Here is a 17,483-nt window from a genome sequence, read left to right as displayed (position 1 = left end):
TCAACTTTTACCGGGAAATTTTAGGCTCACTTAAGGCGGCTATGGGTCAAGTGCTGGCAAATGATCAAAATAATGAACCGCATATTAGGTCAAAGGGGACAAAATGTCTACATTGTCATAGAGAGGTCATTGAAAATGTTGTTTGGGCATAAAAAGATTGAGGTAGATACGAAACAAATGTAAACTATATACATGTGTAGCAATTTTTCTGACTGATAGTTCGTCACCATCCGACTCTGAATACAGTTTGGGTTCGGTAAACATCAATAATACTCACAATACTCAAGACATTCTTTTTATTTTCCAGGTGTCGTTTTTCTTGTCCTGTACACGGTCTATGATAAATAGCACTTGATTTGCTTGGAAAAATAACCTACATAAGGGACAACAGTAAAAAAAGGCATCAAGCCATCTGACAAATTACACATTTGTGAACTTAACTCATATAAACTGATGAAGCTTGAATGAAAAACCGACTTTTAAATGAGATTTTTTTCTAGGCAGCTTACTGTGGCTTTTGTTTTTCCAACAGTTTGTAACTTATTCTTTAAAAAAGCTGAAGACTTGCAAAGAGGGCACGTTTTCTAGCCCCCTTAATTGTTGTTGAACATAAAGCTGGTTATTGTGTATTAAATTATTTTAACATGACAAATGTTATCAAGACATAAACATATGGCCACGCGTTATGGACATTTATGACCAAGTGTAGCCGGAACAAGTAAAGGCTGTGAAACTACAAGAGTATGTACCAATAGCACATATCAGGCCCCACGTTATGAATAAGACAGATCACTAAAGATAGTGAATTAAGTAGCAACTGGATTTTTAAATATAAAAGTGCTTTATCGAGGTTAAATGTGTGGTGAACAATCATTAAGTTTAGTTAGAGCCTTTTAGGATAACAGTAGAAAGTAAGTTAAAATTCTATCTTTATACGCAGTATGCAATATGCTGTAATAGTTTAGAAGTGATCAACAGTTGAGTGTAGGTATGTCAGTAATAGCAATGACAATATTAGGAATGGTATAGTTCAAATGAGCCAGCGTGTTGTTTATTCTCTGTATTCAAGGCCACTAGGCTCAGCCAGATCTAAGGGAATTTCCTGAGTTAAGTGACGCTTTTGTCTGGAAGCCCCAGCGTTAACACAATGGTTGCAATCTCCATCGGAGCAAAGGTCACCATCGCAATGCACGAAAAGCTACAAAAATTTAAAAATATAATTGCATGTGTTAGAAGTGTAAGCAGGCCGAAACCCGAAAGTACACATCGAATTAGTCATAAAAGTCATTTTAAGTGTGAATTAAGTCGGACCCGATTTAAGCCCAAACCTATTTTTAACCTAATCCAAGACCCGGACCAAAATTGACCATAGAAAAAACGGACTGACTATTAACTCTGGTATATATGTTATTTCATTACTTGTGCAAACCAACCATGTTACATAATTCATTATTGGTGATGTTTCAGGTAATTATAGACAAAATAACATAAGGTATGAGGTAGCAGATGCAAAGAATCCAAAGATTGGGTTTAAAATCAATTTCAAACAATCGCCATGTAAACAAATCGTAGGAATACTTGAAAAAACAAAATTCATAAAGCACATACCAAACCGTAAATACCTGCGTTCCAAGACGTTTAAAAGTAAAAGGCCGGAAACTAAACATTGTCATAAACTTCGGAAAATCAAGATTTGAATTCAACTGAAGTTGTCCAGATGATACAACATCGTTTACAAAACGAAAGGTTTGGTCTTTCGGACATCTGGTTGTAAACAATTGAAAACAATGATAGTGATTCGCAAACCAGAACTTCTCAAAAAAGAAATTTTAGTTACAGGCATTGAAGTTAATACGATGGTAATGGTATTTCAGTGACAGGAAAAGTTTTGTTAAAATGTTACCTTAAATATATTAGTCAAAAATACTCGGTAGGTCCTTTGTTGTAAAGAAAAGTTGTCGCTAAAGTTATGCACCATTAACAAGTATAAGTTACTGTTTGCTTGGATAAATGTTCTGTACCCGTTTTTCAGCAGATAATAGCGTTGTTGGTCATAGGTATCTGTAGCGTTGTAGAATCGGCTGTTGGGGTTGCAAAACAGTCTCGAAGTCGCAATTGCTTATTTTGGAGGTCCGAGTTTGCATTGTAACTTTTGTCAACAGATACCTGAGAACGAAAAATACCAGCTGTATGATTCATTCATTTACGTTTCCTCGAGTTGTTAAATCGATAAGCTAACTTAACTTCAACTTACCATGGCAAAAAGGCTATTGTCAACCGAAAAAGCCACCGCTGGATCAAGAGTCGTTTCATTCAACCTGTAACATAGTGGGCATCAGCTTTAAAAATAAATACATTTGAAACAGTTATTTAGTTCTTTTGTTTAAATCGCCTTTCACAGGTAGGTTAAATGATTATGTGGGTTTCGGGTCTATACTCGTCTGTTGGGACCGACGACATTCTTTCGCATGCCTCGGTCTTTTTGAAAAGTTCCAGTGTTTATTTATGCTTGATTACAGATTGGGGTTCATCCGTGGTTTGTGACAATACCATGTAAATCGCAATTTTGTGGAAAATAGGGTTTTAACTTGGGCATGGGTTTGGGGTTTAGTTCAGGCTGCTTGGGTTAGTCTTTAAATAAAACGGGCTTGCCTTGGTACCGCCTTTTAGTTGTTTGTTATTTAGTTGTATCGTAATTCCACGTTTCTTAATCTAGCTTTCGGGCCTATGCTTCAGGCTTGATTGTTTTATTTCATAAAATTTGATTTGGCCAGTTTCGAGCCCGCTTACCACTATGGGGCAAAAACATTTCACACGAACAGAACTATACCACGTCAGAAGACCCTCCCTACATTGGCACCACGCAATGCTTTTGCAATGAGGCAGACCCGAACAAAACGAGAATATGTATGTGTACAATTCAATGTTAGCGTTATATAATGGGAACAAATCGTCACACACACACGAAAAAACATTTTGCCTTTATGGTCTATTCAAGCTGTGTTTTTTTCAGCAGGTACAATGAACTGTTTCTTACGTGAAATATGATATGGTCAGAATATTGGTCTTTATTCTGTTGCGTAGATCCAATGTAAAATCGTCGTACACATCAAAGTCGTCGCTCCGAGTTCCTTGTGAAGCATTTACGTGTGTTTGAACTTGGCAATGCAGATTGATCTAACAAAAATGATACAAGTTGTCCTTTACATTACGTTAAGTGGATATGCATATGATCATTTAATAGTTGACTAAACGTGGGAACACAGTATGCAGTAATGTATTTAATAAATTTATTCGTTTTACGTACACTATTCACGGTTTTGAATAATCTGAGCAAAAAAATCAGAGCCAATATATTTGTGTTGAGCATAACTACGTTTCGACAGCTGACGATGACAATGGTACTTGTCGAAACGTATAGTTATGCTCTACAGTCTACTACTCTACACAAATATATTGGCTCTGATTCTTTTGCTCAGTTTATTCGTTTTGTCGAAAGGTTTTGTATTAAATCAGCGGCAATGTTCATGAAACATTAAATTTTCGCTTTTTAGCGGTCACCACGAATCAATCTTATCCGACATTACTAACTAGTCAGCAACTTTCTGAAAATATATAATAGCATCAACACTGAAGTCCATGTTAATTTCAATCAGACGTAATTAGTGTCCGCTAAATTAAATTCTGTTACTTGAAAATGGCCTCTGTCTCTAGTAATAGGAAGGTCGCTATTCCAGTCTTCACGTTCTTCTGCAGTGCGTGGTTTGTTGTTAAATCTCAGAAAATTGTCGTAAACTAGAATTCCATCCTCCACCTAAACACAATACTAAAATGTGTGATTTCTGTGTGCTAATCGATTTCTAATAATCTGTAAGGCCATGGGCGTTGCTTTATAACGTGGTAGGAATTTGCAACAAAGCACAAACAAATAAAAAGTAGGCAATGAAGAGATTATAATGTGTTGATTGTCAAAATTCAACAATTACATTAACAAAAAAAAAACAATAAAATACCTGTCAAGTTACAGTTATTGGAGCAACAAGATATGTATGTCTCATATCACAGTTTACAAATACATACACTTAATGATGAGGTTTCCTGAAATGATGGGACCAATTTTAATTTAACAAAAATCTTACGCGGCCTATGTAACATTTCAAGAAATGAAGTTGTTTTATAGAAATTCTAACACACGAGAACATGTAAATTCACACTAACCCCAGCTTAAAAAGCTCTGCAATGAAGATTATTTCTGTAATAGAGTACCTGCACTTTTGATCCGCAAGAATCAAAGGGAATATGGCACGGTGTGCGGACAGTTTGGTAGGAACTGTAACGGTACCGTCGTCTATTAGAGTAGGTATTTTGTCTCAGGACTCTTCTGCAAAGTTTTGCATTGACAAAAAATAAAAACATGTAAAATAAAAAAAATAAACTTTTTTACATTGAATGTTATGAAAAGCTTGTTGGCAATATTAGCATCATATTTGATACACGGCATAAGACTTGAATGTTTACGTAAATGATGTTGTTCAGGGGAAGCGTACATTTTTGCTTAGCACTTTGACAAAAGGTTTAAAACTATAGCCTTTTGAAAGTGGAATTAGAAAGTTGGATGTTCTATATATTGCCAGTTTAAATATTTTATTTCCTATTTAACGATTTACGTTACACACAAGCAAAAGCAAAAGGGTTTCCAGACTCGCTACACACATGTATATGCACATAAGCAACGGTTTTAGTATGACGTAGGCCTACATGTTTTTTTAGATGCCAACGGACAAATTAGCAGAAAGCATCAACCAAAACTTTTGTAGTTAAACGGAAAAAATATTCCCCACTCCTACAAGGATTCAATCTCTAGCTTTAACCCCGATGGTGCTGTCCAAGGCCTGTTTCAATGCATTTAAATTTTCTCCAAGTGAACGCAGATAGTGTTACAGACACTAACAAATTAAGTAGAGGCAAAGCTATAACAACTTGTTCTTAACTATATGTTTCGCAAAACGTATAAGTTGACGTGAGGTAGCCTCTTGTCGTGTGGTATTTCGAAAAATTTCGGTAACACGCAGTTTATCCAATATATTCAACAACAACGTTTACAATGCACCAATCAACCAATTATTAAGCTCTTTGACTTTAGTAAGTAGGTGGTTTCAAAACTTGTTCGTTTTGAGGGCCTGTAGGTATAGGCCTACCACTAGATCATTGAAGGTTAAACTTCAATCAAGTTAAACTTTAAAAAGAGATCAAGTGCAGATAACTACATCACTTTGTAAATTTAAATAGGTTTGAAGCACTCTTTATTGATCAAACAGGTGGAACAAACCATCGTAAGACAGAAAAAAAATTACGCACGGAATAACATAGCCTATCTAGATTGGCAAAAAAATGTCATCAAATATACCTAATCCTGAACATGTATTCAATACTGGAATACGGTTTAAAGTCGTAAACTAGCGTTTACGACACCCAAGGCTATATGCCGGGGCGTATAGAAGTGCTTGAAAGACGTACTAGATTTGGAACAAATTTATAGGCCTCCGAAATAAGCCAGGCGTTCCACAATAGGCCAAATGTTTTAATGGCTTTCATCGGTCTAAAGTACTTTCTTAAACGTCAATTTTCTAAAAAAAAGGCATGAAAGGTATAGCAAAAACTACCTTTCGCTCGGAAAGCTGCATGTACAGTTCGAATTTTGGTCTGGTACTCTTGTAAACAAGTTTTGCTGTCGAACTTTTGAAGGCAGTAAATTTGCGTCACAAGTCACTTCAAAATAAGTAGGGTTGCATGTCACCGAACAAACCTGACTATCTGCAATAAATTGGCTGTTAGAATCTGCAGGAGTTTTGCATAGAGAAATACACAGCTTAGGCTATATTTCCATACGTCTTTCACAAGTAAAATAAAAGTAAATAACCTATTTATTCGTGTAAAACGACTTTATACGGTTAAACTTACACAATCCACTCTATTTAGACTGATGTTAAGTTGAAAACCAGTGCGCTTAAAGCAGGGGCGCAAATCTATTACAATGATTGGGGGGGGACCTATGCCTGCTGTGTGTAGATGACGTCACCAAACAGATGTTTTTTTACAACAGATAATGCGTTGCCTCGACACCTTTGCAGCATACTCAAAGAGTAAAAAAGAAAACAGATTTTAAGTTTTAGCATTTTTTGTGTATTGTTAACAAACAACAAAATGACAAACGAAAATATCTATGACCTATAATCAGTTTTGTTGTCAAATATGTCCAAACATGTTTCGACGAATTTCCGAAACAGCAACAAACCCTTCAGTGATTTCTTCAACCCGTACTGATCGAGTAAATCTGAATGCATGTGACAAACAGCTATGATTTAAGCGAGCCTGGTCAGTCGTGCTTCTCATCCATGTTTTTAGACGCCGAAGTGTTAAAAAACTCCGCTTGCATTCACAGGAGCTGACAAGGCACACCAAAAGCAGTTTGAGCAAAATAAACACCTGCGTGAATAGCTGGCGTAGTTCGGAACTCATAGCGCGATAAGCTAACTTCGCTTCATTTACAGAACTTGCCCCCGTGTGCTGCTTAAACATCGGTAACTGTACAGATAGTTGAGTTACATTCAGTTCGGGATGTTTTGAATTTAAATCTAAATTTGTTGCTGTGCCCTTCATTAACATATTTTTGATTTCCAAATATGTTTGGAGGCTTGAGTTGCGGACATCATACCGTTTTCTGCAAACACCAATTAAACAGTCAGTAAACTCCACGTGCAGAAATCTGTAATGATCTTTGGCACACTCGGCGTGGAAGTGCGGTGAGGATAGGATAGTAATAAATATTGCATGTGACCGCATGTAATCACATGTGCCCGCATGTTATTCTGCTTAAAATACTGCATTGTATGGGAAACATCCAATAAGCCCAACAAGGGTAAAATAAACCAGATTCTAGTGTTATTTTATTTACAAACCCTCACTCAACCCGAATAGCTCTAACCGTTAGCGCTTTCAAAAGAATATTTTTGTAAAAGCATATTCAAGTCCATGTCGTGTGATAACATATACCAGGGATGGCGAATCACTGACCCGCGGATCACAAAGTGACCCACCACGTAAATTCTAGTGACCCACTTGTAGTTTCAAAAATGTATACTGATTAGTATAGGTAGGGTTACCAGATTTCCAAGATTAAAAACCAACGCAACAGATTGCCTGTTGTCTCAAAATACAGATTGTTGAGTCAATTGTGAGGCAACATATATGTTTATTTAAACGTACAACTTGAAACGATTTGTTGTACCTTTGTTGATCGTTTCAGCTCAGATATGACTACTGCGTGTATTAAACTGAAAACTGCCTAGGATTACAAGACTTGCAGAAAAGATGCAGCAACAAGCATCTTAGGATTGACATTGACATATAATAAAATATAAGTGACCCACTTTGTTTTCTTTCCGAATTTTAATATCATGTTTGACCCATTCAACTAAAAAGGTTCGCCATCCCTGACATATACCATGCGGTAACATGCGGTAACATACGGTATTCAGTACCACCGGTGAGGATGCAGCGAAACGCGTTGTCGGCTGCCGACTGCGTGGCACAGAAATTTCCCCAAATTCGCTGAGATATGTGTTGCTTCGTCAAAAAGGTTCGTGTACATTATATGGTCACGAAATACTTGGATGTATCTGCTTCACTGTTGTCGCTAGTCGCTACAGCCTCTATTGAACTTGCACAACATACAAACCTTCTGTGTCTAAAAATTGGTACAATTTACTACCTGATAAATTTAAAGAAGATTCCTGCATCGAGCAGTTTAGTTGTTCTAGCAGAGCAATTGGTGTTTTAACAAAGCTAAGAAGGTTTCAGTTTTCTCAAAACTATTCAAAAGGGCATTGGCCTTGGTTTCTGAGCAGGATTGTGACAAAAGATCCGCAGAATTTATTTCTGTTACACAGGAGATGCTTCCCCCATCTGTTGCTGTGGAAGTGGTTTCGCTTTTAAGTATTTCTTTTTTCCTTCTCTTGTAAAACACTTTCAGGCACTGCAGAATTGACCATATCTACTTTCTTCAAGTTTGTTTTTCCACTCGCTGCGTTGGAAACGAAATGCTGTTCTATCTTACTAACTTTAAGCGGTTAACGTTTTGAGACATTATTCTTGTAGTGCCGCTAATATTTTATCAACTAAATGCACCGTCAAGCTTTTTGCACAGACATGAAACAATTCGATTAAGTTCCATTGTTGACAACAATGTGAATTATGAACTGGTATTATGCCGTTAATTTTGTGTGATATTGAACCATGGACTTAGGCTACATATTATGTTTAGCTCAAGGGTATTAAAAATATTTGGGGTACAGATGAATAGAAGTCCCCCCCCCCAACCAAATTTTTTGGGGGGACATGTCCTCCCCGGGATTTGCGCCAGTTGCTTAAAGCTTTTTCACCTTTTATAACTGACAGTATCCCATGCCCCTGTTGTTCAGTTAACAATCATACGGGTCGGTTTATAGACGGAAATAAAACACGCTAAGATAGAAACACACAACTGTGAATTAATATTCATCAAGTGAAAACATGTTTTAAAGTGGTGGTATCTATGTTAACACAACCACTTCAAACTGTTAACTTAACAAATTTCTGGATGAAACCCCTATTCACCCATGCGACTCTTGTGATTTACTCAGGATGAACTAGCGCATTGGACTAAACAAAAGTTAGGTAAATTAGTAATAGTAGGCCGAAACAAAATATAATGGCAAAATGTTATTGGTTTCTGAGAAACAGTTTTCTTTGTTTTACCTTTGCGCCACTGACAATGCTTTCCTTGATATCTGCTTGAACACAAACATTCGTAATTCTCACCCGTAGATGAACAAGTTCCTCCGTTTTGACAAGGCTAAAAAACATCAAGTTTAGTTTTATGCAGTGGTGGGATTCAATTTGTTTGTCGGCCGGTTCTATTACTAAAGTCATATTTTTCATCCGGTTCTGTTACAACAAGTCCTTTGACAGTAACCAGTAATGCTAAACGGTTCTCTGATCTCATTAAATTTCGTGAGACGGTTATATAGAACCGGTGCGAACCGGCTGCATCCCACCACTCTTCTATGCCAAAATCCTTGTTTAAATAGATCAGATTTGTTCTCAACGTTATTTCAGGCTTCGCGCAGACTTTAGTTCCGAGCAAAATAGTTCGCATCGCTTTACAAAAAACAAAACAATTATACTCTTATTTATTATAGAAATAAACTACTATACTTCATACAAAACGACATTTTTAGCAATGGATAAAATCATCAACAACAAGGCTAAACCTTAAACTATAAAGATCACTGTTTGTCGTTTTCAACTATAAAACCATACATTTTTTCACCGATTTTTGGAACTGATGATGCCATTTTGGTGAATTATAGATTCCTTCACATGAAACTGATTGATGTTGTTCAAACTACGGATTTTACCGTCTATTGGTTTTACTGTTTAAAGTTGGTACAGCACATACAAAGGCACAGTCTGGCTAAAAACTGGTAACATACCGATGTAAGACAAGGGTTAAAAACCTCGCATCTTGATCCCGACCTTCCAGTAGGACAATGCGAACAAGAGAACCCCTTATAATGGTCCGTACAACTACCTCCATTGCATGGGTTTGACAAGGTCATGCATTCGTCAATGAGGTCTAAGTAAAATAAAACATTACTGTTGTAAATGCTTGTTCACCGCTGCTAACAAACAAAAGAATTCGATTTGTTTTTTTAGTTATGCACAGCATTCTATACACCAATAGTCGGCAACCGCGACCCGGTGCTGGCCGTGAGGGGTTTGTTACCAGGCCGTATAAAACTTGCTCAAGGTTCACATTGAAAGTTGTAATAACTGTAATTAGTTTTCAGATCTAAACATTTGTGGTTTTTATGGGCCGGTCCGTGATAACGATTTCAGTTTCAAACTGGTCCCCAGTGCAAAAAAGGTTGCACCACAATGACATAGCCAGTGAGGTAACTGATGGGGCTTTTTACTGGGATTAGGCAAACAGCAATAAATAAACACGATAGCGTTTCTTGCAAGCTTATGCTTATTGATTCAAATTTATCAAACCATTAAGTCATCCATCACTACGAAGATAATTGTGTATAGGCGAAATATGGTAATTTCAATAAATAAAGATGGATGACTTAATGATTCTATAAATATTTATACCGAAACTTGATACACAAGCTGCAGGAAATAGAAATAAAAATATAGTAGAAACAATAGGAATTATATTAAAGATGGAGGTATGTAATTAATCATTTGCCAAAACTTTTTACCATCTTCCATTACACAAGAAATGGTGTTGCCAGGCACTTTTCTACTGCAACGACATGAAACACTCCCAGAATTGTATCGGACGCACTCCTTTCCACTTCCATAACAGTTCTGTTAAAAACATGGTGTATATTAGAGATGTACCGAATATTCGGTTTGCCGAATTTATTCGGCCGAATCGATCATTTTTGCAAAGATTCGGTTTCGGCCGAATAATTTGTTGCGATTCGGCCGAAACCGAATCTTTTACGAACACAAATTTAAAGCGTTAAACGTGTCTTTTCTGCTTATTAAGGTCCACGCAATCTTTCAAAAGCCCAAACATAACGAAAATTGCGTCAATGTTTATCTTATTCAACACATTATCGTTTTTCCCACGGTAGTCAAAAAAATTAGTAATTCATTGGCAGGTTGCCAATCATGCTTAAGGCAATTTTAAACCCCACAGAAGTGAAATAAGGACGAAACACAACTATTTTGCACTGGCTGCCTGGTAGATAAACATTTTTTTCACGTCAAACGCGTAACGTACGACTTTGCGTGACGTCATAAATGATTCGGTTGATTCGGCCGAATTTATTCGGCAAAACCGCCGAATATTCGGTTTCGGCCGAATCGAAATTTAGCCGATTCGGTACATCACTAGTATATATGACGTGACTATACTTACAAACTAATTATAAGACCATGCATCAGAGTTGTAAATCAGGACGGGTTCGGGGTGGGTTTGGGCTTAGGTTTCTTAAAAAAGAAGGGCCGGATTAGGGCCTGACTTTACACTCTGTGTCAGTGTTTATTAAAATATATTTAACTAGCTAAGTAGCTAGTTGCTGGACCTGATCTAATGTCAAACAGCCCTAAAACGCCTTGTTTAAGACCGAATGTCTAATATTGTCTTTTGTGTTTGTTGTCTTGGTTTTTCCTGGGGCTTCATTGTATGGGCCTGTCAACCAAATTTTCGGGCCTAAACGAGCTTCTTAAACACGATTCGGGTTCGGGGCGGGTTTCGGGATTGTGCTTTCGGGTTTGGGCTCCAGATTCAGGCCCGTTTACAATTCTGCCATACATACTCGTGACACAGGATCTTTTCGGTAAAAAATGATCTTATTGCTAGTTTTCATTAAACTTGTCGAATAGTCACCATAACCAAAATAAAATACATGAGATTTGCACAGGTAATATTAAAACGGTGATAAGAAATACTGTAATACATTACAGTTCGCAATTACATGCAGTAACGGTGTTGCTGCAGCGCGTCTACCACCTATCCACCAATTATGCCCTCAACTTCGTCGTACTATTTCCGGCTATAGGTAAATATTTTAGTGCAATTGTGTTGCTGCTAATTTGCCCGGCAAAATAAACTAAACTCAACATATGCAAGTGCAAACTATAATGTCAAACTCATCCGCAAGTTCCGGTTTAAGGCAAAATAATAAACTTACTTCTCTCGAAGAACATTGCAGATCGCACCGTTTGCCAGTAAAAGGACCAGGACAGTCACAAAAAGATTTAGTGCCATGCAGAACACAAGTACCACCGTTGTAACACGTAGTGTTGAGGCAAGGGTCCGGAATGCTGCAATCCTTTCCGATATAACCTACAAAGAAACCTCTATCAACAAAGTTGTAGTTATTATACAATACACCAATTGGATTTCGAAAGCAGAGTTACAGCCAGACGAAAAAATGTGTTGCAATCGCGACTGGGTCGAAAGTCCGTATCACGTAACTTTTATAAAATATTGTGACTGAGAATAGGTTTCGGATCGGTTTTCAGATACCGCGAAACTATGTTTTGTAACTTAATGTCTATTAAATTATTGACATGCATGACTTCACTAAAGAAGGCGATAGTTATACGACCGAATTTACATGATGACAACATAATAAGTTATACGTTAATAACAATTAAATTTTTATTTAAGGGACAAATTAAGTAAACTCCTTTAGCTCGATTTTACGTTTCATTGCCATGTAGTGCTGTGACAAGCGCAAAGTGATGCAAGTATGTATATAACGCCATGATTTAAATGTAACATACCAGGAAAGCATGCACATGTGTAGGAGTCTCTTTCGGAGAAGCAAGTCCCATTTGAATTGCACGGATTGCTGTGACAGAAATCGACAAACTGGCATCTTGATCCGTGATAGCCAGGACTGCAACAGCATGACCGTCTGCAGATATAACGATAATGTGACTAAATAAACTGCAGATACAACACACTTTTTAACTAGAATAGTGGTTTTCCTAACTTATATATTGCCAGTTTATATATACTATATCATATTTAACGATGTATCACATATACCATTTACTATATTTATAATGGATATATATTTGGCACCTACATTTCATTGGGTCACTATCTTTTTCCTGGCACTTTATAACATAATTGTTTCTGCAAGCATAATCTAATGGGTCTCCACACATATGCATATGCGAATTGGTAACAGTAAAAATAGGGCACAATCATTGTTAGATATTTACCAATTTACTAAACACATCATTTGATCTACACATATGATTGTTTTTGCAAGCAAAACGAATGGGTCCCCACACGCTCGTTTGTGCGGATTTATGGTAAACAAACATCCTGGTTATTTTTAGATTCTTAAGGAAAAACTTAACCAACTTTAGCCTTAACCCAACTTTAAAAGTTTTGTCCATATTCTTTTTGCATCATTATTGTCATATATATAATTACAAAAAACAGTAAATAAGGACAGGATAAATACTTTCAATTTATTCTCATAGTTTGACCTTGATATTGTCGTTCAAGGTGATATTGTCGTTCAGTTTTTAAACACAATTTTCCAAAAGTGAAAATGTGTTAGATAACTTAATAAAACGACATAGCATAGCTGCGCAAAAACAGCTGATATCTAATCACCAACACGACTGTCTCGTAAAACTTCCGGCTCGTAAAACGTCCGGCGGACGTCAAGTGGAGCACTCCCGCTGCATTCACCCGCCTTAATCGTAAACAAGTGAATTACTCCCTTGAGAGTTAAGACTTCTATCTGACTGACAGTGTACACATATTATGGGCTGCAAAAGTAACTATTTGGCCGATTAAGGCAAATTTTTAAATACTAAACGAATAACCTACTGCAAACAATTGTTTAACATTTCAGCACATTAGGGCTTGTATTTCTGGCCTAAAACTTATTATTTCGGGGTTTAAGGGGTAAAAATGGGTGAATCCAATACAAAGTTACAAAATTCTTTAGAATAGCTTACATTGCACCAACCAACAAAGCATGAAACCCTCAGATTATGTACTTGGGTCAGTAGAGCCATTTTTAATTTTTTTCGTTTTGGAGGCCTGTGCGTGAACCGCTGGGTCGTTTGGGGTCAAACTTCAGGAGGATCAAATTCGGAACAATAACTAACATCTGTGCACATTTGAATTAATTTAAAGCACTCTTTCTTGATCAAACGCAATTAACAAACCAGTGTTAGATAGAAACGAATATTTTGGGGGTTTAAGGGGTGAATATGAATAAATCTTTTTTTAAGGTACAAAATTCTTTGAAATACCTTATATTGCACCAAAAACCAAAGCATTTAACTCCTAAATGAAGTACTTCAGCAAGTATAGCCGTTTTAAAAAAATTACGTTTTGGGGGGCTGTGGGTGAACCGAGGGATCCAACGGGGTCAAAATTCACACGGACCTTCTTTAGATCAATATCTATAATGTGTGTAAATTTGAAAAAGTTTGAACCATTCTTTCTTGACCAAAACGTGGGAACAAATCTGCGTTAGAAAGAAAAAAGAAAAAAAATATAGACAAAAACAATATGTGTCCCCTTCAGGGAAGGGGACCTATAATTCATAAGCTTAGTAAAAAAAACTATTATTATTGTTTAATCGAATCGGAGCTAAATCGATTTGGAAGATTAGTTTTGTTTTTGAAATCACCGACTGCATGATTCCTAATCTCTGCCAATCTTATGTAAAATGCATTTCATGTTAAAATTTAGGTCATCAAAATTAATTTACGTTAACCGTAAATTCTTAAATCAGATTGAAATTTTACAGTAATTAAAGTAGATATTAAAAGTGTGATGAGCATCTAGTGTCGCAAAGCGTAAGCCTTGTTGTAATGCAATAAAGCAGCAAGTATTTTGCAGGTCCGGGCACGTATGCTGGGGAATACCCTTCGAGCGAACTTAGGTTTTGCCTTTGGTTTGTCGATAACTTCCGTCTTTCGGAACGAACTTTGTTCAGTATCTTTTTTACTTTATTTCATTGAAAACAGGCTGGCAATAGTTTCGGGAAGTACGTAAAGGAAACAATACAAATATGGTATTTACGTACCCACTTGAATATTCGTAGAAACACGTTCCTCCGTTTAAGCAGGGATTGAAAATGTCGCAAAAGTCAACTTCTTGTGGTTGAATGGCTTGAGATCCATTTGCTACGTCCTCCTCAATGTCTGCCCCTAAAATCATATTACATACCGTATTTACTCGATTGTAAGCCGCGGCCCATATTGTTTTTTAGCTGCCGTTTGTGTGGCTTATCATCGAGGGCGGCTTACAATCGATGGCGGCTTATATTTTAATTTTATACCGAACTTATTTCTACACTCCAACATTTTAAATTATTTGGGGTTCAAAACATGTATGCGTGTACAGATTATACGTCGATATACGCTCTGTTGGGTACAGTTATCAACGTAACTAACAGATATGGGCAAATAGTCATACCATATAACAACAGAAAGATGTATTAAGAAACAATCGTATCTAAAATTCCAGAGTGCGGCTTACAATCGAGGGCGGCTTACATTATTTTTTTAACACCTCAACATGCGGCTTATAATCGAGGGCGGCTTATAAACGAGGGCGGCTTACAATCGAGTAAATACGGCATCATTTTTGGAACACTATATACGGATATGTTCATAAATTTAATGGTGAAAATAACGGTCACGATAGACGTAAAAGGCGTTTCGGCAAATGCTCATGCCATCATCAGTGATATATGAAGGCCACATCAGTTACACCCGTTTATATACACTTGAATCACGTGAAGGAATGATAAAAAGGTGCGAAACTAGCGTCGCATAAAGACGACAGATAAATATTAATTCTGTTACGTGGATGTCCACATGAAATAAACTAGAACTGACGAACTACAACACGACCTAAAAAGTATTAATAAAATGTGATTGCAGTTACTGCAACCGGCTTTTAATTTCTGGTCAAAATACGTTTTTTTTTACCAGTATTCGAATGTATAAATTTCTTACCTGAAATTGAGCTTACAAATGACAACAAAACACAACAAACTATTAAACTAGAGTACGTTGCCATTATTAGGCGAAGTTGAGTTCCTAGAGCCTATAAAATCAAACTTCCAATCACATTAGGCTAAGTCACCCTAAAAAATATTGGTTTCCAAAATGTTTTACATTTTGGTAAAAAATCATAACATACGTCGAACATTTTACAAGCCAAATGCAAAATAGGACATCAGGACAAACACAACTTGCTACATAAAACAAATAAACCATGCTTTCGATCTTTCGACAAGGCAAATCAACAACACTGCTCCGCCTGAGTCGGTTACTAAAAGACTGCTGCACAGGCTGGTGTTGCATAAGGCCTGAATGTCAAGCTATTAGAGATTCTACCCTTTTTCTGCTTACTTTTGCTGTATCTTGTAGCTTGTAAGAATAAAGTAAGCAACTGTCAATTCAATGTACATTTTCTATCATCTCAACTGCTTGTGACTAACAAAAAACCTTATTTTTAACCATTAAGCACCGAGCCCACTGCTAAACACCATAAGAACAGTACAAAGCTGAGGGCGTTTTTTGCGCTTCCGTCGGCACATTTCGAGCAATCAACGCGAGCTTCGATTCTTGCGTGATTGGGTCACGACTTTGTACCTTAGTACTTTAATGTGCTTCTTTTCTGCGATTAAAGTAGAAAAACATGAACAGAAAACTAGCGTTGTAGGCTAATGGTTATATTTTGTATCAACTGTCTTTAAACATAAAGTTTAAAATCGCTTGGCGTGTGGACCTCGGCCTAGGAATTATGACATAGGATTGTGAAACATAAAAAAACAAAAATTACACTATTTAGGACAGGGGTGGGGAACCTGTGGCCCGGGCCGCATGCGACCCGCTTGCCTTTTTAATGTGGCCCCCGTCACAATTTTATTAAAGTCGACAACATAACATTACAAAAAGAAACAAACAATAAAATGTTTATGTACAAATATTTCCTTAGTATGACTTGTTTTTACTTGATAACTCCTTGCAGTTATAATAATTCAGTTGCAATGTGGTGCTAGTTTTGAATTGATTTTAGTGCTAGTAGCGTGCGATCGTTCGAAAATATATTTATGGAAAAAAAGACAGATCGGTAATGGAGCTAGAGGTTTCCAGAAAGAATGGACAAACTATTTTTAGTCGAAATAAGTGATAAACTTGTATATGTAGCAGGCTAGCAGCAAAGAAATCATGTTTGGCCCGCCCGAAAATGTCGCTAGGAATCTGCTTCAAGTACACTTTAATTTATTCAGGGTGATTCAGGAGACCCGTTACTGTGCAAATCACCAACCACAGGTGGATGGGAAGTTCAAGGAATCACTAGTTTTGAAGCACACGTTTGTGGAAGGAATGGGTCGTCAGCTGTTTTTATGCAGGTGGGATGTTTGGATGTTTTTTAAAACAAAACTTTTTTATCGATTAAATTTGCTTATCGATTTAAAAACTATCTTTCACAAATTTAATACTACTATAGTAGTAACCTTCTTGGTCAGTTATAAACAATAAAGTTTAGTCAAATATACTACTTTCTCATCCTATACAATCGTATGTGCTGATACACGAAAAGTATCAACTTTTACCGGGAAATTTTAGGCTCACTTAAGGCGGCTATGGGTCAAGTGCTGGCAAATGATCAAAACAATGAACTGCATATTAGGTCAAAGGGGACAAAATGTCTACATTGTCATAGAGAGGTCATTGAAAATGTTGTTTGGGCATAAAAAGATTGAGGTAGATACGAAACAAATGTAAACTATATACATGTGTAGCAATTTTTCTGACTGATAGTTCGTCACCATCCGACTCTGAATACAGTTTGGGTTCGGTAAACATCAATAATACTCACAATACTCAAGACATTCTTTTCATTTTCCAGGTGTCGTTTT

General features: G+C 36.8%; 1 pseudogene across 1 annotated transcript; it reads right to left on the bottom strand.

Annotated features, from left to right (window-relative positions):
- Positions 1-281: 281 nt before the first annotated feature.
- On the bottom strand, positions 282-17,434 carry LOC145217488 (uncharacterized; annotated as a pseudogene). Its single transcript, XR_013857407.1, has 15 exons — positions 15,568-17,434; positions 14,631-14,754; positions 12,349-12,482; positions 11,751-11,905; positions 10,308-10,416; positions 9,534-9,676; positions 8,797-8,893; positions 5,664-5,814; positions 4,267-4,381; positions 3,692-3,814; positions 3,038-3,177; positions 2,255-2,318; positions 2,022-2,166; positions 1,623-1,764; positions 282-1,198 (listed from the first exon to the last, which is right to left on the bottom strand). The product of XR_013857407.1 is annotated as an uncharacterized LOC145217488 (transcript).
- Positions 17,435-17,483: the final 49 nt, after the last annotated feature.

This window comes from Phallusia mammillata, chromosome 3 (genome assembly GCF_965637545.1).
Source record: "Phallusia mammillata chromosome 3, kaPhaMamm4.hap1.1, whole genome shotgun sequence".
Taxonomy (NCBI): Eukaryota; Metazoa; Chordata; class Ascidiacea; order Phlebobranchia; family Ascidiidae; genus Phallusia; species Phallusia mammillata.
The sequence above is the reverse complement of the archived record's forward strand: the minus strand, read 5'-3'. Positions and strand labels throughout refer to the sequence as shown.